The 24,811-nt window shown below is 39.8% G+C and overlaps 1 long non-coding RNA gene across 7 annotated transcripts in view; it reads left to right on the top strand.

Annotated features, from left to right (window-relative positions):
- LOC103246042 (uncharacterized) overlaps nt 1–22,489 on the top strand; it is a 50,626-nt gene extending 28,137 nt beyond the window's left edge. For 3 of the 7 annotated variants that reach the window (XR_012091436.1, XR_005235877.2, XR_012091432.1), the window contains 5 exons: nt 1,771–1,882; nt 6,077–6,178; nt 11,752–14,988; nt 15,755–15,887; nt 21,670–22,489. This is a non-coding gene — a long non-coding RNA (uncharacterized lncRNA). The remainder of the gene's footprint in view (nt 1–1,770; nt 1,883–6,076; nt 6,179–11,751; nt 14,989–15,754; nt 15,888–21,669) is intronic. The other 4 variants (XR_012091435.1, XR_012091434.1, XR_012091437.1 and 1 more) reach the window with 4 other exon arrangements.
- Nucleotides 22,490–24,811: the final 2,322 nt, after the last annotated feature.

Genomic DNA, 24,811 nt, shown 5'->3' with positions numbered 1-24,811 from the left:
AAATAACTAATATACCTGTGAGTAACTTGAATGTGTTATACTAGATTAGATCATATAATAGAAAAAAGATATTAGTGGAAAACCTAGTACAATATGAAGAAAGCCTGTATTTCAGTTACTAGTTTTGTACCACTGTCAATTTCTGAGTTTTCATAAACATACTATGGCTAAGTAAGGTATAAACATCACAGGAGGCTGGAAGGTATATGAGACACTCTGTACTATAATTGCATTTTTGTTTTCTTCTTTTGAGACGGAGTCTCACTCTGTCGCCCAGGCTGGAGTGTAGTGGTGTGATCTTAGCTCACTGCAAGCTCCGCCTCCCGGGTTCACACCATTCTCCTGCCTCAGCCTCTTGAGTAGCTGGGACTACAGGCTCCCGCCACCACGCCCGGCTAATTTTTTGTATTTTCAGTAGAGTTTCACTGTGTTAGCCAGGATGGTTTCGATCTTCTGACCTTGTGATCTGCCCACTGCAGCCTCTCAAAGTGCTGGGATTACAGGCGTGAGCCACCGCACCTGGCCTTTCTCGTTTTTTTCCTTTGGGACAGAGTCTCACTCTGTCACCCAGGCTGGAGTGCCATGGCATGATCTCGGCTTACTGCAACTTCTGCCTCCCAGGTTCAAGTGATTCTTCTGCCTCAGCTTCCCAAGTAGTTGGGGTTACAGTCATAAGCCACCGTGCCAGGCTAACTTTTTTATTTTTTAATTTTTAGTAGAGACGAGGTTTCACCATGTTGGCCAGGCTGGTCCTGAACTCCTGACCTCATGATCCACACACCTTGGCCTCCCAAAGTGCTTGGATTACAGGTGTGAGCCACCATGCCTGGCCTGTTTTTGCTTTTTTCTATACATCTAAAATTATTTCAAAATAAAAACATTTTAAAATGTATTTGCTCCAAAAAAAAAAAAAAAAAAAAAAAAAAACACACACACACACAAAACATACAATAACAACAAAAAACTTTGATCAGAGGATGAACAGAGATGTTGGGAGAGAATGGCAGAGCAGTTCGCCTATTATCCACCATTCCAAACCCAGATGAACCTACTTCAAGAAGACCCCCAACAATCACTAGAGACTCCCCTCAGTTTTCTCCCTTCCTGTAAAACTCCCCATTACAGAGTCACCATTTTGTGTGTCACTAAATACTTCTTTAAAGATGGTGGCCTGTGCCTCCCACACCTCATAAAGCCCCATTTTCAGACATTGGCAGTGTATCTGTTGGATCCACTAAAGACTTTTTAAAAGACATGGCTTCGGCCGGGCGCGGTGGCGCAAGCCTGTAATCCCAGCACTTTGGGAGGCCGAGACGGGCGGATCACGAGGTCAGGAGATCGAGACCATCCTGGCTAACTAACACGGTGAAACCCCGTCTCTACTAAAAAAAAATACAAAAAAAAAACTAGCCGGGCGAGGTGGCGGCGCCTGTAGTCCCAGCTACTCTGGAGGCTGAGGCAGGAGAATGGCGTGAACCCGGGAGGCGGAGCTTGCAGTGAGCCGAGATTGCGCCACTGCACTCCAGCCTGGGAGACAGAGCGAGACTCTGTCTCAAAAAAAAAAAAAAAAAAAAAAAAAAAAGGACATGGCTTCCAGACACTAGAAGCTATCATAATATTGAGAAATATAAGTGACAGGGAACATATATCACAATTCTGCATTCAGGGGTGTTTTCTTGGTGCTGGGATTCCTTTTTCAAGTTTGAAAAGAGAAATGTACCTTCACACCTTTGAGAAACACCTTGGTTAATTAAACTTTTTCTTCTGCAGACCCAGTCATGAATTCTTTGGGACCATGTACTCCGTTGAGACTTACCTTATGGTTTTCTGTTGAACATTGCCAAGTCCAAAAGCCACAGGTTAAATATCATAGTGGTAGCAGGTGAGTAGGGCATATACATAACCAAAATAATAACAACAACGAGCTTTAATAAACATGGGGGTTTAGACCAACCTCTGCTTATATAGATCAGGAAAAGAAACCTTTGACTGGCTGTGGTGTCTTATGCCTGTAATCCTAGCACTTTGGGAGGCCCAGGCAGGAGATCACTTAAGCTGCAGAATTCAAGACCAGCCTGGGCAACATAGCAAGACCCCATCTCTACTAAAAATACAAAAAAAATAGCTAGGTGTGGTGGTGTGTGCCTGTGGTCCCAGCTGCTCAAGATGCTGAGGTGGGAGCCCACTTGAGCCCAGAGGGCAGGGACTGCAGTGAGCCAAGATCATGCCACTGCATTCCAGCCTGGGTGACAGAGGGAGACCTTGTCTAAGAACAAGTAAATAAAAAGGGAAAGAAACGTTAAAAACCAGGTCCACTCATGCACAGCTCCCTGTTCTCAGACCTCAGCACTCTGCTGGGTAGCACCAGGGCTGTGTGCAGGAACCATGCCTACAAAGCGTACAAAGCCATAGGAGTACATACTGCACTCCCACGGAAATCCACAAAGTCAAGGCTCTTGCTTCTATTGTCCATAATCTGGAGAATATTCTTCACATTGCAGTTATAGCTTCAGTGAGAAAATGAGCTCCTGCAGCCTGCAGACCTGGAGTGAGAAGATAGAGCAGACCTGGGCCACATATCTCACTACTGAGGTCAGGATAGCAGATATTTAGGTGCTGTTACAATTGACATTTGTATTTCAGGAATCCTTCTCACTCTTCCATGCTTATATTTTACTCCATGAATAAGGATAGTTTCCTTTAAACTGATAATCTTAAAACATGGAGGGTTATTCTATTAATTGTAACAGAAGTTCCTATAAGCTAAGTGACTTGTAAAGTGCATTTCCTCTTCATTTTGATGTATACATTATAGTCTATTACGATGTATACTGTGAATAACATCCCTCACCAATATCTTTGGGGGGACTACAGGTGCCCGCCACCACACCCGGCTAATTTTTTGTATTTGCAGTAGAGACGGGGTTTCACTGTGTTAGCCAGGATGGTCTTGATCATCTGACCTTGTGATCTGCCTGCTGCAGCCTCTCAAAGTGCTGGGATTACAGGCGTGAGCCACCGCACCTGGCCTTTCTTATTTTTTTTCCTTTGAGACAGAGTCTCACTCTGTCACCCAGGCTGGAGTGCCATGGCATGATCTCAGCTTACTGCAACTTCTGCCTCCCAGGTTCAAGTGATTCTTCTGCCTTAGCCTCCTGAGTAGTTGGGGTTACAGGCACATGCCGCCATGCCAGGCTAATTTCCTTATTTTTAAATTTTTAGTAGAGACGAGGTTTTGCCATGTTGGCCAGGCTGGTCCTGAACTCCTGACCTCGTGATCCGCACACCTTGGCCTCCCAAAGTGCTTCGATTACAGGTGTGAGCCACCACACCTGGCCTGTTTTTGCATTTTTCTATACATCTAAAATTATTTCAAAATAAAAACATTTTAGAATGTATTTGCTCCAAAAAAAATAAAAAATCCACACAAAAAACAAAACAAGCAACAACAAAAAACTTTGATCAGAGGATGAACAGAGATATCGGGAGAGAATGGCAAAGCAGTTTGCCTATTATCCACCATTCCAAGTGCAGATGAACCTACTTCATGAAGACCCCCAAAATCACCAGAGACTCCCCTCAATTTTCTCCCTTCCTGTAAAACTCCCCATTACAGAGTCACCATTTTGTGTGTCACTAACTATTTCTTTAAAGATGGTGGCCTGTGCCTCCCACACCTCATAAAGCCCCATTTTCAGACATTGGCAGTGTATCTGTTGGATCCACTAAAGAGTTTTTAAAAGACATGGCTTCAGCCTTCCAAAGTGCTGGGATTACAGGCATGAGCCACTGCGCCTGGCTTGTAGTTTACTCTTGAGTTGTGTCTCTCTACATAGCTACAAAGTATAGCCTTACCAAATGAGACTCCAGAAGATTAACTCCTTGTTGTCTACAATGTCTACATTTCGTGGGATACTTCTTTATCCTGGTGTATTTCCTAATATCTAAATGTCCTACATGTCACCAGGTGTCCTTCTCACAGGAAACTTGCTTATACTAGCACATGCCTTTGAAGCTCTTATCTGACCTATTTACAGTTTACTTCTACCAAGGTAGCTACTCTCTAGGAGAGCCCCAGATGAGAAAGAAGTTAGTTTCAGGTGTGTTGGTTATGTAAGACAGAGTAAAACACAAAACTGATGAAATAACAGAAATAGTGTATTACTTACAGATCCCAGAAAGAAGAAAGCATGCCTCCCAAGGCCAATGGGAAAGCAAGAGCTGTCTGAAACATACACCTACAACAAATGGGAGTGGGGTGAGTGTGAAAGGGAGGGTGATGGAATGAGGGACCAGTGGGCTGCAGCCTTTGTTGGGTTCCAGAGTGTAACCCAAATCAGTTTTTCATAGGAAGTTCCAGCTGTTGGTTTTGAGCAAGAAGGCATGCGTTTCATGAAGTCACCCTGTGATGCAGAGGTGCTCGCTGGAATGTCTACACATTACATATGGGGAATGGAGGTCAGTGGGGCAAGTCAAGTGTTGCATCTAGCTGTCCTAGAGAGAGTAGTGAGCTGGAGGGATTGTATGAGGAGATATCTGGATCTACCACATTAAGGAACTGGAAGAAGGTGGAGAACTGGAAATGGTGTCATGGATGACTAAACCCTGGTTCTGATATGAGTAAATAAAACCTATATTTAATATGAATTCTGAGGCAATATATAGAATTGTAAGTATTTACTACAACGTTTAAAAGAGAAATTCCAGTAGTTCACTAAAAGATCTAATATCTCCACTGTCTAGGCAGAAGGTAAATACAGTTGGTCAAGTTAAATAAACCTATATTGCAACATACTCCTTCAATAATAGACCAGAATACAGCAGATCAGCAAAGACATTAACACTGAGGAATGTGCAGTCACAGAGAGAAAGAGTATATTGTATTCATCCTAAAGTAGATATTTTCAGATATTTCACATGTAAATGCATCTTTTTTTATTATTATTATACTTTAAGTTCTAGGGTACATGTGCATAGCGTGCTGGTTTGTTACATATGTAGACTTGTGCCATGTTGGTGTGCTGCACCCATCAACTCGTCAGCACCCATCAACTTGTCATTTACATCAGGTATAACTCCCAATGCCATCCCTCCCCCTATCCCCGTCCCCATGATAGGCCCCAGTGTGTGATGTTCCCCTTCCCAAGTCCAAGTGAGACATTGTGGAAACACTGTTGGTCAGAGGCAGCAATGATGTGATTGTCCTCATGGTCACATGTATCTCTGCAAATAGCCCATTCTCTTAACCACTGTGGTATTGTGTAATGAAGACAGAAGAGTGAAAACCTGCATGCTTTGCACTCACACCAGTATTCTCAGCCGTGCCTTGAATGAAGCAGAGAGCATAGAACTTTATAACATTGCTGTTGATGCTTATGGTGCGTCTTAGAACAATGCCCCCAACACCACTCCCTGTGTCACTTATTTAGTATCATCTCAGCAAATAGCTTTCAATCTCATGCCCCCTCATTTTCTTACTCTGCTTTACGAAGCCTGGGGGACTTTCTACTCCAGCAACAGGGAGCAGATCAGGAGCCTGTATAGACATCTCTGCATGACTTTTGCACAAGTACAGACTGCCCAGTGACTGTGGTCACCTCCTCCAGACCATCCCATTAAGCATGGGAACACAGAAGACACAGCTGAGTTCACAACCTCTCTTTTGTATCTATCTGGCTAGCAGCTACCCTTTGGGGACCATGCGGGGATTCAGTTCTTTTGTACAAAGATTGAGTTAGTTCAGCAGTCATTCTTCTTGCTGACCGATGACACCATGACCACAAACCTTGCTTGTAATAATTTCTTCTTGGTTTTTGTTTTGGCATGCAAATACTATTAACATTTGTGTATAAATTTATTTTTTGGCATCATCTACAACCAAATGTGTTTTTATATTGTGTATTAATGCCTTTCATCCTACCTTTAACAATGTATTTATAATCATTTTTCAATATATCTTTTCAATTATTTTCATCTTTTCATTCATTACTCTTTATTAAATTAAATGGAAATATCACTTTTATTAGGAAATGTGTAATCACTTTTATTACACCTTCTCTCTTTTATCGTTTTCCAGAAATGTTCTCTAAAATACCTCTAGTTGGAAAGAAGAGGAACAGAGATTTTTCTGGGAACCGCAAGACAAAACATGCTGAGAACATCATGATGAAAAGGAGAGGTGACTGTTACCATTATGTGATTTAGTTTGTTCTGATTTTGAAAGGTTAAAAATTATTAATTTTTGTAGACGGAACATTGAGAGATCGATGTTCTGTACAAGCATTTTGTTAATATGCATGTTTGTTTTTCTCTCACCCCAAAGTTAGAAACATTGGCTGAACTTTCTGATTCATTCCAAGTAGTTATTCTGAAAGTATTCATGACATATCTCTGTACAGATGGCTTATAATATATATTTGTATCTTTTTCCTACTCTTTGATAAGTGAATACTAAAAGCATCTTTAGTTTTCCATTTTAAAATGCCACTCACAAAATGTGTGCATATATGTTAGGCAGCACATATTTTTGTAGAGGATATAATATATTAGAATATATAGTAGAAATGGTATGGTAGAAAGGGAGTTGAAACTTACGTTTATTTTATTTTATCAGCTATACATATTTTTGAACAGTTTTTTGTGCATGACTTTTAGATGATCAGCACATTTGTATTACTCTTTGACCACTATATGCGTGGGGAGTCACAGGAGAACAACACAGACAAGTTTACATATTTTCTGATGCCTTGGTTCAAAAGAGATTCAGAAAATGTAACCACAACTAAACTGTAGGTAGAAAAGCTGCCCTTGGGAACTCAGGGGACAGGTGTCAGACCTGGGATGGGATGGACAAGGAAGCCTCCAGGAGGAGGAGCACGGAGGAGATGCTGGAGAGTGAGGATCAGTGAGTCCAGCAGACAGAGGAGGGTAAGGGAGGAGGAAACAGTGTGTCCGTGGCACAGGGCAGGCCATGAGAAGACGACAACTGATTGGAAGGATTTCTGGGTGAGTAATATGTGAGAAAGCAGGAGCAGGAAGGGCAGAGCATGGAGGGACTGGGCAGGGAAGGCAGGGCTGCTCCCTGAGGACTGCATTCTGAGGGAAAGAAATTGAATGCCTCAGTTTCTTTTCTGAAATGTTATACAGTCCATGAGTTATGCTTCTCAAGAAGACGGAATGAATGAGGATGGCCCCTGCCCACTGGGGAGATCCTTGGGCATTACCAGGAGGATTGGGTCTCAGGAGGAGAGGGGCTTGAGAGGGGCAGGGAGGATCCCCAGACTAGATGACTGGTCAGCTCAGGGACCTTGAATGCTCCAGATCTCCTCTGTGCCTCCATTGCACAGACCTCCACCCCACCCTAAGTACAGGTTTCTGTCCCTTCAGTCATTTTGCAGGTGTAAGTGGGATCAGAAAATTCAGTGTGGCTCACTCATGGCCAACCTCACCCACATATGGGAGGCTGAAAGAAGCCCAACAGGCAGTGCCAATTTCAGGTTTTCAAACCTGCTCGGAGAGCTAATCTGAGGCCAGATGCACAGGGCAGGCCAACAAGGGGCCTGAGGTCCTGGTGAGAGGAGATGAGCAGTGGGTGGGGTGGGCTGCCTTTACAGGACGTTTCTCGGTGGACATTACCATCTTTACCCATTTGTGTCTGCATGTCTCCTCCATGTTCCTTGATATTCTCGTACAAACCTAATGATTTTCTTAGACCGTGACAGATATTTTAACATCATTCTTTCTGTCACATTTGCCTATTTCCATCACATATCTACAATTACCTAAATTTTGTATTGTCGGATTATTGGTAAACCATTTGCATAGTTTTTTATTAACATATAATAATTGTGTATATTTATGGGTTACAATGTGTTCAGATTTTATCTATGTGTACATTTAATTAAGATTTAATCAAACTTAACATATCCATTGGTTCATCAATTTATCTTTTTTTTTTCCTGGTGAAAACTTAAGAAATCTATTATTTTAGCAATATAAAAATGTGCAATACAATTTAATAAACAGATGATATTACCCTGTGATACCATGCTTTTTATCAATTCTGCAAATTAGTATCTCCTTATTTCAGAGGAGGATCTCTGCTGCATGGTCCTAAGCAATTATATTTTGGGGGTGTGTTGTGGTTTTCTATTAATTTTTGATACTTCTATATTCTGGGAACCATTATGCTACTGATACTTGTTTGAATAATCCAGTAGCTGTAGCTTTTAATTTTACTTTACTCTTTATATAGTATTATACTGTTCATTTTACTTACTTTGGAATTACTCTTCCTTTTCTAAGTTTGAAAGAAATTCAGATGACTGAATTTAGACTTTTTTCCTCCAATGTATACATTCAATGCTATACATTTCCATCTACATGTTGTTTCATTGTATCACACAAATTGTGGTGTTATATTTTCATTTTCATTTAGTTTTACTTTTATTTAGAAGTACTTTCTTTTAAATTTCTCTTGTGATTTCTTCTTTGACCCTATTATTTATAACAAGTTTGTTGTTCAGTCCACATGCATTTCAAGATTTTCTAGTTATTTTTCCAGTTATCCCTTGAGTTCTAGTTTTATGATTCTGTGGTCTGTGAACACACGTTGTGTGATTTCCATTTCTTTTTATGGTATGATTTATGGCCAGATTGTGTTCTGTCTTGGTAAATGTATTCCAGATGAGCTTAAGAAGAATGTGCAATCTGAATTTGTTTGATGAAGTAGGCTGTAGATGTCGTTTCTAACCAGTTGACAGATGTTGCTGTTGAGTTTGGCTGTGTCTTCACTGGCACTCTACCTGCTGGATCTGGCAGTTTCTCATAGAGGGTCTTGAAGTTTCCAAGTGTAATATTGAATTTGTCTCTTCATCCTTCCATTTCTGTCACATTTGCCTCATGTAGGTTGATGTTCTGTTGTTAGGTGGATACACTTTAGGGGTTGCTATGTCTTGTTGGAGACTTACCCCTTCATCTTAACGTAATGTCAATTTTTGTTCCTAGTAACTGTCCTCATTTTGATGTCTGCTCAATCTGAAATTAATACGGCTAATCTTGCTTGGTTACTGTTATCTACTATGCTATTTACTACATCTGTTTACTTTAATTTACATGTGGCTTTATATTAAAGGTAGATTTTTTTGGAGGAAATATACAATTGGTTTTCTTTGTCATCTACTCTGGCAAATGTAATCATTTAATTCATGCAGTTAGACCATTGCCATTCACAGTGATTATTGATATAGTTGGATTAATATCTGCCGTATTCATTCATTACTGTTTTCTATGTGTTGCTCTTGTTTTCTCTTAATTTTTTTTCTTCCCCTCATTTTCTGCCTGTTGTTGTTTTAGCTGAGCATTTCATATGGTTATAGCTTTTCTCCTTATCATGTAAGTTACATATCATGCTATGGTTTGAATATGGTTTGTTTTGGCCCCATGCTGTGGTTATTTGGTCTCATGTTGAAATTTGATCCCCAGTGTTGGAGATCTTCAGTAATGGCTTGGTGCCACTCTCACAGGATTGAGTGAGTTCTCACCCTTAGTTCCTGCTAGCACTGGTTGTTGCAGAGAGCCTGGCACTTACGCACCTCTCTCTTGCTTCCTCTCTCACCATGTGATCTCTGCACCATGTGATCAGTTCCCCTTTGCCTTCTGCCACAAGTGGAAGCAGCCTGGGGCCCTCACAAGATGCAGATGTTGGCACCATGTTTCTTGCACAGCCTGCAGAACCATAAGACAAGTAAATCTCTTTTGTTTATAAATTACCCAGCTTCAGGTATTTCTTGATAGCAAGAGAAACAAAGATGTATGATTTTTACCTTTTAAGTGGTTTAAGAATTTTTCATGTTTTTAATAGCTTCTATCAGTTAACAATTTCTTGAAAATAGTAACAATTTATGTGATTATGCACATATATATGTATATATGCAAGTATGCTTACATATATTTGAAACAAATTACAGTAAGAATACTAGGCACTGGAGAAGACAGTAGGATTATTTTGTTATTGTAAGGTACTCATACTACCTGCAAAGGATATAGTATAATTTGAAAAGGGGCTTGGATTAGTTTTAAATGTAGTACTGCAAACTTTTGGATAGCTTATTACACAAAAGCACCAATTTCTTCCTAGCGGTTGACCAGAGGCTGCACTCAGTTGCTTTGCCAAATGGGCTTCTCTCATATGGCAAAATGCTTCATAAAAGCTACCAAGTGAGTGAGGTCCCTAGCGAGACAGAAATCATAATGCAATATAATTACCCAAGTGATATCTCATAATTTTTGCAAAATTATGTTGTTTCCAAGTGAATGAAATTTCTTATTCTTACTCAGTGGGAGCACATCAGAATCCAAGGTTATGTAGATGAAGAGATGGGGGTCATTGGTAGCCATCTGCCTGCACATCAGATCCTCTGCAGTCTGCAGCAGTTTCTCAGTCTTCACTTGTGTGTCGTGACCTTGACCCTTTTGAAAACAGTGGTCAGGAATTTTGTAGAATGTCCCACAATATGGATTTGTGGGATTTTATTCATGATTACACTAGGAGTATTGTTTAAATTGAACACTTGCATTTATCTAAATTTGAAGACAAGAAAAAATGAATACACAATACAAACATAGAAAGAAAGATAATATATAAAATTTAGAGAGTGACAAAGAGCTCACAATAATAGTTACTTATAACAGCAAAGGAAGATGGTGACATTAGAGAAATGCCCCCAGGGGGCATCAAAATATGGTAAGGCTGTTTCTTAAGCTTAGTAGTTTCTCTGCCAAGAAACTTTTAAAAGTTTCTCTTTTTAAAATTTAAGATTAGGCCAGGTAAGGTGACTCATGCCTGTAGTCCCAGCCCCTTAAGAGGCTGAGGTGGGAAGATTGCTTGACCCCAGAGGTTGAGGCTACAGTGAGCTGTGATCATGCCCCTGCATGCCAGCCTGGATGGTAGAGTGAGACCCAATCTAAATAAATAAATACAATGAAATCAAGTTTTGAAAATTACGATTAGTTTTATATGTACAAAACAGTGGCAAATATAGTACGAAAGTTCTTGTAGTCCCCACACAGAATTTCCTATATTATTAACCCCTTATATTAGTGTAGGGCATTTATCACAATGAACCAACCAGTATTATACATTATCACTAACTACTACCCATGCTTTGTTCATATTTCGTTGTTTCACTTAACGTCCAGTTTCTATTTCAAGATCCCATCTGGTATACCACGTCACAATTAGATCTCATGTAGGCTTTTTTGACTGTGATAGTTTCCAGGAGTTTTTTCGTTTTTGATGACATGAGCGTTCTTGATTTGGGATTACTCTGATGTTTTTCACAAGATTTCGGTGGATTGTGGATTTTGGTGTAGAAGACCACAGAGGAAAAAAAAATGTCTTTCTCATTACATGATATCAAGGGTATATACTAAAACCACACTTTATCACTGTTGATGTTCATTTGATCACCTGGATGAGATAGTTGATATAAAATTTCTCCACTGTAAATTACCCTTCCTCATTTTCCATGTTGTATGTATCAAAAAAGTTACTACTCACGTAAGAAATGGGGAGTCTTGCTCCATCTCCCAACAGGCAGAATATCTACAAAAATTATTTTTAGTCTTTTCACCATTTGTGTGTCTGTTTTTTTCCATTTATATTTATTAAATCACTTATTTCTATAAGTATGCAAATGTGTATATTTATTTTACACTTTACTTGTATTTGTTTATTTATTTATTTTTAAGATGGAATCTTGCTTTGTTACCAGGCTAGAGTGCGTTGACACGATCTCAACTCACTACAACCTCTGCCTCCTGGGTTCAAGCAACTCTCCTGCCTCAGCCTCCCTAGTAGCTTGGATTACAGGCACGTGCCACCACGCCCAGCTGATTTTTGTATTTTTAGTAGAGACGGGGTTTCACCATGTTGGCCAGGATGGTCTTGATCTCTTGACCTTGTGATCTACCCACTGCAGCCTCTCAAAGTGCTGGAATTACAGGCATGAGCGACCGCGCCTGGTCTCCTTCGTTTATTTTATTGCTCAAATTGTTCTACTGTTGATCGTTTATTTTATTGCTCAAATTGTTCTACTGTTGATCATTCAAAGGTCTTTTGGTTGATGCTCTTATCATTTTGAAATACTCTGGTAATTACAGTTTGATGTTGTGTGATTGGTTAGTTGGTTTTGTTGTTGATTAGCGTATTCCTTGCCGAAGCCTAGTATGCATCGTGTCTTCAGGAAGCCCTAGTTCCTTTTATTGGAAAATAGAATTTGAAACAAAGATTGGGGCACCAGGTCCACTCATTGCTACTGGCACATCCATTGATTCGAAGCCTTGCCAGGTGACAGAGAAAATAAATATATCTCTATATATTGGCACATAAATATATACATATCTCTAAATACAGCAATATATGTCCATATGCATCTATATTAAATTAAACATGAATTCCTACTAATGCGCCATTACCACATAATCTAAATTATTAGCCGATGAATTAGTTTGCCTATTCCCGCTTATTTGTATGTAACCTACCATTCTAACAGTGAGACAGTTGGCTTTGTTAACAATTTTACATTCTGAAAAGACTTGCATAGTGTTTCCAGAATTGGTAATCCATATGCCCAGGAGAAATGACTTTTACCAACTTCAGTTTTTAGACTTAGACTGTCCCCTCATTTTTAAAGTTACTTAGGCCATTCCCCCTTCCTCCCATTCCCTTCAGTGAAATAACTCATACCTTTGTAATACTGTTACATTATTTTGTGTATTTTTTTTTGGGGTCCCCCAGCCTACTAAATAATGTTTTAAATTTGCATGCTTTTAGATTATTCCTTTCTGTTGTAAATTTCTACAGGATTTCAAAAACACTATTATGTATCCATCACTATAACATCACACAGAATAATTACACTGCCCCATAGAAGACCCCTGTAATTCATATCACCCTTCCTCTCTCCCAAGCCCCTTGTAACCAACAATCTTTTTACTACCTTTGTACATTTGTCTTTTCTAGAGTGTTCTGAAATGGAATTACACAGTGTTTTGCCTTTTCCAACTTGCCTTTTTCACTTAACAATACACATTTTAGATTGGTGAAATATAACTCCATCATTGTTTAAATATTCATTACCCTAATAACAAAGGAGTTGAGCAAATCTTCATGTCTTTCTTAGAGCATTTTTGGAGAAATGTACATTTAAGTAATGGGCCATTTTTAACTTAGATATTTGCCTTTTTATTATTTAGTTAAAACATGCTTTTATATATACATTATGTGGCTAGCAAAAATTTTCTCCCTTCTTTGGTTTGTCGTTTTACTTTTTGATACACTTTGAATCACAGATTTTAATTCTGATGAAGACCAATATATCTCTTTTTTATTCTGTCACTTATACATTATCTGTCGCACCTAGGAAAATATTGCTTAATAATCTAATGTCATGAAAACATACTTCTATGTTATCTTCTATAGTTTTGGCCTATCTAGTACTTATATTTAGATATATGATTAATTGGAATCAATCATGTATATGGTGTGACAGAGGAGTTTAACTTGCATGTCGATATTCACTTGTCCCAGCAACATTTGTTAAAACATATTTATGTTTTTTTTCTTATTGAATTGACTTGACAAACTTGAAAATCAGTTGATCATGAAGGTAAGTGTTAATTTTTGGACACTCAATTTTATTGTACTGATGTATATGTCTATCTTTATACTAGTGCCACAAATCTTTTTTTTTTTCTTTTACTTTTTTCTTTTTGTTTTGAGACAGGGTCTTGCTCTCTCACCCAGGCCAGCGTACAGTGGCATGATCATGCCTCACTGCAGCCTCCAATTCCTGGACTCAAGAGATCCTCCGACCTCAGCCTCCTGAGTATGAAGAACTACTCATGTGGGCCACCAAGCCTGGCTAAGTTTTTAAAACGTTTTTCTTTTTTTTTTTTTTTTTTTTTTGAGACAGAGTCTCGCTCTGTCACCCAGGCTGGAATGCAGTGGCGTGATCTTGGCTCACTACGAACTCTGCCTCCTGGGTTCAAACAATTCTCATGCCTCAGCCTCCCGAGTAGCTGGGATTATAGGCATGCACCACCACACCAGGCTAATTTTGTATTTTTAGTAGATATGGGGTTTCACCATGTTGGCCAGGCTGGTCTCGAACTCCTGATCTCAGGTGATCTGCCCTCCTTGGCCTCCCAAAGTGTTAGGATTACAGGCGTGCCACTGCGCCTGGCCAAAAGCTTTCTTGTAGAAAAGAATCTCGCTGTGTTGCACAGCCTGATCTCAAACTCTTGGCCTCCAGCAGTCCTCCTGCCTTAGCCTCCTGAGTAGCTGTGATTACAGGCACAAGCCACTGCACCCAGCCAGTACCACAAAACTTTATTACTATTGCCCTGTAGTCATTTTGCAATCAGTAAGTGTGCATTTGCTGTGCAGACTTTATTCCTCTTTGTCAAGATTAATTTCTTTGTTGTGGATCTATTCCATTTACATATCAGTTTTATAATCAACATGCAAATTTAAGCAAAATTTCATCTGGAATTTTGATGGGGACTGCATTAAATCTGTAGATCCGATTGCAAAATAGTGCCATCTTAGCAATATTAAGCCTTTCAATCAGTGATAAAATGCCTTTTCATTTATTTAGGACTTAATTATTTTTCTTCAGTAAGTTTTATAGTTTTCAGTGTACATATATAACAATTGCTAGTGTGTAAAAATGAAATTTATTTCTCTATTTTGACCTTGTTTACTGCAGCCTTGATGAACTCATTTTTTATTTCTAATTATATTTCATTAGAATTCTTAGAATTTTCCACACTCAACACCATGTCATTTGCAAAGTTGACTTTCTTTCCAAATCAGATTCTTCGTATTTATTTTTCTAGCCTATTTGTCCTTACTGTACCCTCCAGTGACATGTTAAAAATAGAAGTGGCAAGAGTGGACAACTTTCAAGTGAATTATGATGTCATGTGAGTTATTTGTGATTGTCTTTAAGGTGAAGAAAGCTCCCTTCTATGCCTAACTTGCTACATGTTTTTATCATAAGTTGATTTGGCATTGAGCAAGTGTTTTTTCTTCATTTTTGAGATAATCATGTGGATTTTGTCCTTTATTTTATTAATATAGTTCATGAGTACTAATTTATTTTGTATGTTAAACCAAATTTGTGTTACCGATGTAAACATCCTTGGTCATACTGTATAATTCTTTTTTTTTTTTTGAGATGGAGTCTTGCTCTGTCGCCCAGGCTGGAGGGCAGTGGCGCGATCTCAGCTCACTGCAAGTTCTGCCTCCTGGGTTCACACCATTCTCCTGCCTCAGCATCCCGAGTAGCTGGGACTATAGGCGCCCGCCACCATGCCCAGCTAATTTTTTGTATTTTTAGTAGAGACAGGGTTTCACTGTGTTAGCCAGGATGGTCTTGATCTCCTGACCTCGTGATCGGCCTGCCTTGGCCTCCCAAAGTGCTGGGATTACAGGCATGAGCCACCGTGCCTGGCCTGTATAATTCCTTTTACGTGTTACTGATTTGTTTTCCTCATATTTTAACATCTGTATTCATAATACATATCCATTTATAATATTCCCTTGAAATACCTTTGTTACATTTCTATTCAAGATCAGGGTAGACTGTCTCATGAAATGCATTGTGAAGTGCTATCTTCTCCACGTTACTTGTGTCATTTTTAATTTTTTTGAACTATTGGTAATAGATTGGTATTCATTTTTTAAAAGGTTTGGACATATGCACCAGTGAATCCTAACAACAAACACATGAGCTTGGAAGGAGATTCTTTTCCAACTGAGCCTTCGGTTGAGAGCCCAGCCCTGGCCATCAGCTAATCTGGATTCGTGACCCAAAGAAACTGTGAGTAATATATGTGTGGTTTTGAGGGAGTAATTATGTGGTAATTTGTTATGCAGAAACTAATAAGTAGTATACCAGATAGTAAATGTAATGTGGCATCCTGGATTAGATCCTAGAACCAAAGAATGACATTACTGCAAAGCCTAGTAAAATATGATAGAAGCCTGTACTTCAGTTAAAATTTTAGTACCACCTACAAGTTTGTTTTCCTGTGTTTACTATAGTTATATTAGATGTTATCATTTCCAGATATCTGAAAGATGTATAAAACTCTCTGTACTATCTATGAATATTTCTGTATATCTAAAATTGTTTCAAATAGTAAAATGTGTAGATATTATTTGGCACAAAGAACACAAACCATAAACAATAACCTGATGCACAGGAAATGAATGGATGTATAGGGAGGGAAGAGCATCCCGTCATTCTGAACACAGGTTGCTTCAGGAAGACAACCTCGAGCTGCAGGGACTCTAGTCATCTTTTTTCGTTGCCATCAGACTGCCTACTCCCCACTCACCAATTTGAGTGTCAGTAACCACATCTTCAAAGATAGATGCTTGTGCCTCACATATTCCAGAAAGCCTCACTTTCAGACTCTATTTTGAAGTGAATCTGCAGGATCCACTAAAAACTTATTGAAAGACATGACTGCAGGATGTTAGCATCCAATATTAAGAAATGTCAGTGGCCAGGCATGGTGGCTCACGCCTGTAATCCCAGTACTTTGGGAGGTCAAGGTGGGCAGATCATGAGGTCAGGAGATTGAGACCATCCTGGCTAACACAGTGAAACCCCGTCTCTACTAAAAATGCAAAAAATTAGCTGGGCGTGGTGGTGGGCGCCTGTACTCCCAGCTACTTGGGAGGCTGAGGCAGGAGAGTGATGTGAACCTGGGAGGCGAAGCTTGTAGTGAGCGGAGACCGTGCCACTGCACTCCAGCCTGGGTGACAGAGCGAGACTCTGTCTCAAAAAGGGGAAAATGTCAGTGATAGGAAATATAAAATGTATTTCTGAATTTAGGAGAGTGTTTTTTCTATGTACAAGTATTCTTTGTTTACATGCTCAAAAGACAGATATACTTTCAAGTCTTTGAGAAAACTCTGTGAAAATTGTTATTTTCACTTTACAGACTCAATCATGAATTATTTGGAACCCTGTAGCCTGTTGACATTGATATCATGGAATTATATTGTCCCTTGCCAAACCCAAAAGCCACAAAGTAGATATTATCATGGTCGCAGGTGAGCTGGCTACAAAAAAAAAAAAAAAAAAAAAATTATAAATATGCTAATTTAGGCCAGTCCCTGCTTACAAAGGCCTATATATGAATCTATATGCACAAGGGTTTTGGCAGGTGAAGTCATGTGTTGATATGGTCAGGCTTTGTGTCCCCACCCAAATCTCATCTTGAATTGTAATCCTCAGGTGTTTAGGGAGAGACCAGGTGGGAAGTGATGGGATTATGGGGGCGGTTCCCCCATGCTGCTCTCATGAGAGTGAATTCTCAAGAGAGCTGATGGTTTTATAACCAGTCGTTTTTCCTTCCCTGACACACGCTTGCTTGTGCTCTGTCTTTCTTTCTGTTTCTCTGTCTCTCCCCCACTCCCTCTCCCTGCCTCACTCACCTGCCACTGTGTAAGATGTACCTGCTTCCCCTTCCACCATGATTGTAAATTTCTGGAGGCCTCCCCAGCCATGTGGAGCTATGAGTCAGTTAAACCTCTTTTATTTATTTATTTATTTATTTATTTATTTATTTATTTATTTATATAAATTACCCAGTCTCAGGTATGTCTTTATAGCAGTTTGAAAAGAGACTAATACATATGTGTTGTATACAAGTGGAGAAAAAGAGATAGAAAAAACAAAAGAACAAGCCATATACAACATATACTCAACCCTCCATGCCGTGATCCAAGATATGGAGACAAGCTGAATGAGGATTGTGCATATGTGCTGGCTAAAGAAAGAATCCCACTGCAGGGAGGTCCACTGTCCACTGACCTGCCACCAACAGCTCCCAGTTCATGGACCGCAGCAATCCAATTGGCAGCACCAGGTAGTGTCCAGGAAACATACCAAAAAAGCCTGCAAAGCTGTGTGAATGCGTCCTGCACTCCATAGAGATCCGTAAGATGGGCATAATTCCTTTTAAAGTCTGTAATCATGGGGCATATTCTCCACATCAAATCAATAGTGTCAGTGAGAAAACCAGTTCACAGCTTAGAGCCCGGAGTGAGAGATACAGCTGACCTGAACCACATTTCTCATGTCTGAGAGCAAGATAATAAGAGCTGTTACTTAGGCGCTGTTATTTGAGTATTTGTATTTGTGAAAATCCTTAACTTCTCCAATCTCATATACTTTACTCTTTGAGATACAAAAGGCCTCATTTATACTTCCACATCTTAACACATGGAGGATTACTGATTTTAAGTGGATATATATTAATACTTTAGTGACTTGTGAAATCTCCTTTTACTTTTCACTTCAATGCATATTTTAAAATCCGGCTGGTCGCAGTGGCTCATGCCTGTAATCCCAGCACTTTGGGAGGCCCAGACAGGCAGATTACCTGAGATCAAGAGTTTGAGACCAGCCTGACCAACGTGGAGAAACCTCATTGCTACTAAAAATACAAAATTAGCCAGGTGTGGTGGTGCATGCTGGTAATCCTGAGGCAGGAGAATCACTTGAACCTAGGAGATGGAGGTTGCAGTGAGCCGAGATCGTGCCATTGCACTCCAACCTGGGCGACAGAGCAAGACTCTGTCTCAAATAATAATAATAATAATAATAATAATAATAATAATCTGTCGTGATGTATATACTATGAACACTCTACCTTACCAAAGTATGGATCAACAACAAAAAGATCAGAGTGGAAGGTCATAAATGAGACACAAGAGATCTGGGCAAGGAGTAGTCCCTCAAACTGGCAAATCAAAATCAAGCAGGTGTGAGATCTCAGACTTAACAGAAAAAAGCCAATGGACACAAAACTGTACTGATATGATGTTACATGATACAGTGTGTTACACCAAGTCCCCAAACAAAACCTCTGACAGCATGGAAGATACGATTTGCCACAGTATACTAAACTACCCGATTTCACACAGATGGGCCTGGCCACAGCAGTTTTCAAAAAGATATCATTGCACACAGGCCAAACTCTTACACCACATCATGAGGCAAGTGTTCTGCACTCTGCACACCCGAGCCTGTTAGAAATTAGAGTTTAATGAATGAATGGCTCCTATCTTTGAGATCATGACTTCATATTCACTTAATTCAGTCTTCCTGGAGCCTAAAACTCTGGGTAAAATTTTAGTCATAATTCTGAATTATGAGTTTCTTCTTTACTCAATACATTCACGAGGAAATGGGAAAACCAATTCCAATATCGAGGTATCTCAAAGTAGAGTTGAACAGAGTAGCCGGGGACATAGCAAAAGGTTTAACGGGAACCACGATGCATCCATATCTGCAGTGGCTTATCATGAGGTGACTTGCAGGTTCATCAGCCTCATGATTAAAAACATAAACAGAAATGAGTATACAGAGACACACACAAATATTATAGGTTGGAAAACTGAATTTAGAATGAAGCTTAAAAAGACCATTACTCATATCTCTTTTTTTTTTTTTTTTTGGGATGGACTCTTGCTCAGTCGCCCAGGCTGAAGTGCAGTGGTGCGATCTCAACTCACTGCAAGCTCCGCCTCCTGGGTTGACACCATTCTTCTGCCTTAGCCTCCCGAGTAGCTGGGACTACAGGCGCCCACCACTACACCCAGTTAATTTTTTTTTTTTTTTGTATTTTTAGTAGAGACGGGGTTTCACTGTGTTAGCCAGGACGATATCGATCTCCTGACCTCGTGATCCACCTGCCTCGGCCTCCCGAAGTGCTGGGATTATAGGCATGAGCCACTGTGCCCGGTCTGTTACTCATATTTCTAAAATAAAGGCAGGAATGATCAATATAAAACTTTTTCTATGTCTTTTTTGTTTTCTTCAACTTTTATTTTAGTTTCAGGAATACATGTGCAGGTTTGTTACCTGAATAAATTGCATTTCACTAGGGTCTGGTGTACAAATGATTTCATCACTAAAGTAGTTAGCTTAATATTCGATAAGTAGTTTAGCTTTTTGACCATCACTCTCCTCCCACCCTTCCTGTCAAGTAGGCCCTAGTGTCTATTGTTCCCATCTTTGTGCCATGCGTTAAAAAGCTAACACTTCAAGGAAAGCGTCTAGTAGCTTTTTACCATTGTGTCTTCCTCCTTAATTGATTTTTTGAATGATAGTTTTTAAAAACTTCTTTGCACTTAAAACAGGAACACAGCCATGATGACTTAATACGGAGAAGTGGGCAGTCGCAGAGAAAACGAGTGTATTTCATTCATGCTGTAGTGCACACAGTCACATCTTTTCACAGAAAGGCATCTTGAATCCGATAGTGTTGAAACACTGTTGGCCAGAAGAGAATCATAATGAGTTTGTCCTCATGTACGCTGACATGAACTTGGTCTAAAAACCACCCATTGATATCTTCAGGTGATATTATCATCATCAAAACTGGCAGAAGGGATGTCAAGGGGTTGGAAAGATAATCTCACAGAGAGTAGCGTAGGAATCCCATCAGAAATGCAGCATCACCAGTGCTTTTGATTAGTACAGATGATAGTAATATGGGGTCAGTTACTGGCAAGATGGGTTTAGAAGTGATTCAGATAAGTTTTGCCTCAATGGGAGAAATTTTAGGAAAAAAAACTTTACTGTATTTTGCCTGTTTCATCTTATGAAATCATAAGAATTACATCAGACAAATATCCACATGTATAGAAGTTGAAAATAGTTGAACTCTTTTTGAAAAGCTCAGTTTATATATATATGTGGGAGGATGAGGATCATTTGATAAAGATATACTAGATGTGAGCACCATCAGAGCAAGAAGAATGCTCTTTTATGGGTACTTTTACCCATATTTTATGGGTGCTTTTGTTCTAAATTGGTAGATGGAATTTGTTTTCTCAGGTATGACGGCAGTCGGTCTTTGAACTCCAGTAGTGTACACAGATAATTTCAGTGGCCGATTTTGGTAAAAAGAAGAAAAAGTACCTATCTATTTTATTACAGTGTGTCATCATTTGACTTAATTTCACTGACTATAAAGAACAGCCCAAAATTTCATGCAAACCAGATAGACAGTGGTGTTTATGTAGTGAAGAAGAAAGGAAAAATATGTCTCAAATTTAAAAACAATGATAATTTCTAGGGAAACAAATAGAAAAACTTTCATTGGTTTCTTCTTTTGGTGATAATTTTGTTCTGCTCTTTTAAACAGAAAGCTTTACTGATTTTTTTTTTTTTTTTTTTTGAGACAAGGTCTCATTCTGTCACCCAGGCTGAGTTCAGTAGCATGATCATAGCTCGCTGCAGCCTCGACCTCCCAGTACTCAAGCAGTGCTGCTGCATCAGGCTCCTGAGTAGCTGGGACTACAGATGCACACCATGAAGCTTAACTAATTTTTGATGTTTTGTAGAAACGGGGTCTTACCTTGTTTCCCACAGTGGTCTTGAACTTCTGGATGCAAATAGTACACCCCCAAAGTCCTGAGATTACAGACGAGAGCCTCCACACCTTGCCTCTACTTTAGTTATTTCATAATGTAATGAGTGTATCAGCCACAACTAACAGGATAACATAGAAAAGGCAGGTTAGTGTTTACATGGGGTGGTTCATGTACTTAAACACATCGTTTACTTCATTTCTAAGGCCATCCCTGCATCCTCAAGCTTGGTGCAAGATCTCTGTCATGAACGACCCATCGTTTCCCCTTGAGGAATAAGATGAAAGGGTGAAGACCAAGTTCATTCAAATTACTCGATTGTGCTTTTGCCTTTTATTTACGTGCCGCTCCTGTAGTTCTGTTCACCGTGTTTTAGTGGAGTAATGATGACGCCACCGCCCTGTCAGTATGGATGCTGGCATCTATGCTCTCTCGCATCTTTACCATTAGATGTGGAAAATGGCTTGACAAAATTCAGCCACTGCATTCTCCGGACTCTGAGTTCCCTCTTCTCAACTGAGTGTGCCTTCCACAATTTATGCTCCAGCACAGCCTGGGGACTCCTAAAGCAGTATCCTTACTTAATAGTAGGTCTCAGACCATTTTTCATATTTCTCACGTATTGCCATCCTTCACTAATGGACGTGTAGTGTCTGGAATTCATATTCACATGTAATTCATCCAGTTTTTTTGTTTGTTTTTACATGTGGCAAGCCATGTCTAATCTCTGTTAGTTGTTCCACATCTTGTTTCATTTTTCCTGGAATTACTCAGACATGATTCTTCCCCAGTTAAGTGGTTCTACTTGGCCATGTGAAGGTGAGTGAGGACAAATGTGAGTCCAGCACAGTGAGGAAGGCAGACAGGGGAACTGGCACTTGTAACATTAAAGAAAAGTTAAGAATTGGTGAAATGTGGCTGGGCGGAGTGGCTCACACCTGTAATCTCAGCACTTTGGGAGACCAAGGTGGGCAGATCATCTGAGGTCGGGAGTTCAAGACCAGCCTGGCCAACATGGAGAAACCCCATCTCTACTAAAAATACAATATTAGCCGGGCATGGTGGCGCATGCCTGTAATCCCAGCTACTCGGGAGGCTGAGGCAGGAGAATCGCTTGAACCTGGGAGGCAGAGGTTGTGGTGAGCTGAGATCATGCCATTGCACTGCAGCCTGGGCAATGACAGTGAAACTCTGTCTCAAACACAAAAAAAGAAAATGGTGAAATGTAGTTCCCAATAAAGATTTGGAAATATTTATCAAAGGAGCCATATTAATAGAGTTAATAGAGGTGAACAAGATTTTTCTTGGTCTCAGAGGCCAAAACTGTGGGAAGTACAGAAGAGGAGCAAATAGATGAGGTAGAAGCAGCTGGGTCAATGAGAGGAGCTCTGCAGTGTATTGAGGTTGGGGAGGCTGGAGAAGAGGCTAAGGGGGAGTTAGGATTCAGATTCTGTCCTGAGAACAGAAGGGAGAAAAACAACAACAACAACAAAAAACCAGCTTTATCTTCAAGTTCAAATCCTTTTCAGATAGAAAGAGACTTGAAATGTATTGGGAAGTAGACAAGAATATAGGTGAGGAGTTAGATTTGTAAATTTACTTGTAGAATTCAATATAAAGCAGAATCTTTGTGTTGCTCTATTACATGTGTGGGGCTTGTAGGGGAACAACAAAGACAAAGTTTCCCTCTTCTCTGATATTTCAGTTCAGTGGGCACTGAGAAAACTTAACAGAAACGAAACTGTAGGTTTCGTTCTGAAGAACTGCCCTCGGGAGCTCAGAGGACACGTTTCAGGCCTGGGATGGGATGGGTAAGGGGAGCCTCCAGGAGGAGAAGCATTGGAGGAGATTCTGGAGAGTAAGGAGTAGTGAGTCCAGCAAACAGGGGAGAGACAGGGAAGAGGAAACAGCGTGTCTGTGGCACAGGCCAGGCCATGAGAAGAGGACAGGGGATTAGAAGGACCGCTGGGATGAGAAATACGTGAGGAGGCAGGAGCTGGAAGGGCAGACCACGGAGGGACTGGGTAATGATCCAGGAGAGATGTTTCTCCTTGGACATACACATGTTCACATGCCTATGACTGTATGTCCTCGGGATGTTTCTGTGTCTCTCAGATTGTAACATATCACATAAATTTATTCTATCACATGTCCTCTGTTACATTATATTTGTACTAATTGTTACCTGTTAAAGTTTTTTACTGGTAGATTATTTGTACTTAAATGATTTGCTATCTTAGTAAACAAATGAAATTACCCACGTACATTTGACTTTGGAAACTAATATAGGTACACCTGCTTCCTTTGGTTTTTGTAATCATGTTATATTTGTTGTACCCAGTCACTTTTAGGTCTTCATATTTAAAGCGAGTTTCATATAGACAAAATATACTTGGGTCTTTTTGATTCACTCATTCTTTTATTTCCTGCATTTAGAACATTGACATTCAGAATGATTATTGATATAGCTGGATTTAAAATCTATGAAATTTGTCACTATCTTCTAGTTGTTTATTTGCCTTTGTTCCTGTTTTTTGTATTTCACTCATTTTCTACATTGTGTTGTTTAGATGAGCCTTTTTTTTTTTTTTTTTTTTTTGAGACGGAGTCTCACACTGTCTCCCAGGCTGGAGTGCCGTGACAAAATCTCATCGCGCTGCAACCTCCACCTCCTGGGTTCAAGCGATTCTCCTGCCTCAACCTCCCGAGTAGCTGGGACTACAGGAGTGTGCTACCACGCCTGGCTAATTTTTGTATTTTTAAGTAGGGACAGGGTTTCACCATATTGGTCAGACTGGTCTTGAACTCCTGACCTCGTGATCCACCCGCCTTGGCCTCCCAAAGTGCTGGGATTACAGGCATAAGCCATCATGTCTAGCCTAGATGAGCATTTTATATGAATTCATCTTCTTTTCTTTCTTAGCATTTCAGCCACACATTTTTAAAACTTTTTTTAGTGGTTAACCTGGGCAATAAAAACTTTTATTTTTCATATTCTTAATTGATCTAACAAATAACAGTCTGTTAAAAATAATAGTAGTACCAATGTATTAAGTATGCTTAAGTGTCATACATAAATTAATATATATATACACACACACACGTGTGTATTCGTCTATGTAAGTGAAACGAATGACTGCAGTTATACAAGGGATAAGAGAAAAGAATTAGGATTATTCTGTTGTTATAAGTTGTTCACACTACCTGTCAAGTGATAGGCTGTTATTTGAAAGGGGGCTTGGATTATTTGGAAGTGTAAATTGCAAACTCTAGGGCAGGCTGTTGGTCCAAGAGCCTCAGTTCCTTGCTGGCTGTTGACCAGAGGCTGCATTCAGTTGCTTCCCATGT

This window comes from Chlorocebus sabaeus, chromosome 26 (genome assembly GCF_047675955.1).
Source record: "Chlorocebus sabaeus isolate Y175 chromosome 26, mChlSab1.0.hap1, whole genome shotgun sequence".
Taxonomy (NCBI): domain Eukaryota; kingdom Metazoa; phylum Chordata; class Mammalia; order Primates; family Cercopithecidae; genus Chlorocebus; species Chlorocebus sabaeus.
The sequence above is the reverse complement of the archived record's forward strand: the minus strand, read 5'-3'. Positions and strand labels throughout refer to the sequence as shown.